The 410-nt window shown below is 36.3% G+C and overlaps 1 protein-coding gene across 1 annotated transcript in view; it reads right to left on the bottom strand.

The window, feature by feature from the left end:
- Positions 1–410, bottom strand: part of LOC110022414 (kelch repeat-containing protein At3g27220-like) — a gene marked incomplete at its 3' end in the record, with an annotated part of 17709 nt that overhangs the window by 1433 nt on the left and 15866 nt on the right.

The raw sequence follows: 410 nt of genomic DNA, 5'->3' as shown, positions 1-410 counted from the left end.
CGCGCTGCCCACGAATTTAGCTCCGAAACTCTTGTTGTAGCGATGACTACAGGGTTTAAGCGTTTGACATTGGTGATTTGTGTTTCACAGTTTTGGTGTCAATGTTTGGTTTTGTTTCGATTTTGGTTTTAGAACTGGTTTTGCATGCAGAATAATCAAATTGCAGATAAATAAAAGGTACTTGAAAGGTAAAATGCAATAAAGTAAAATTCTGTAAATAAACTGTAAAAGCGTACCTGGGCATCTGCTACTGTTGCGTTATTAATGTTGCGGGCATAGCATGATTTGCAAGAGATTTAAATAAACTTGCAAGAAAACTAAACAAGACGAGAAAACTCAGCACAAAAGTCAGAAAAACGAGTCGTATAAATCACAAGCAAACGAAACACTTAGCCACATATGAAAGATCA

Source organism: Phalaenopsis equestris, unplaced genomic scaffold (genome assembly GCF_001263595.1).
Source record: "Phalaenopsis equestris unplaced genomic scaffold, ASM126359v1 Scaffold000188, whole genome shotgun sequence".
Taxonomy (NCBI): Eukaryota; Viridiplantae; Streptophyta; class Magnoliopsida; order Asparagales; family Orchidaceae; genus Phalaenopsis; species Phalaenopsis equestris.
The sequence above is the reverse complement of the archived record's forward strand: the minus strand, read 5'-3'. Positions and strand labels throughout refer to the sequence as shown.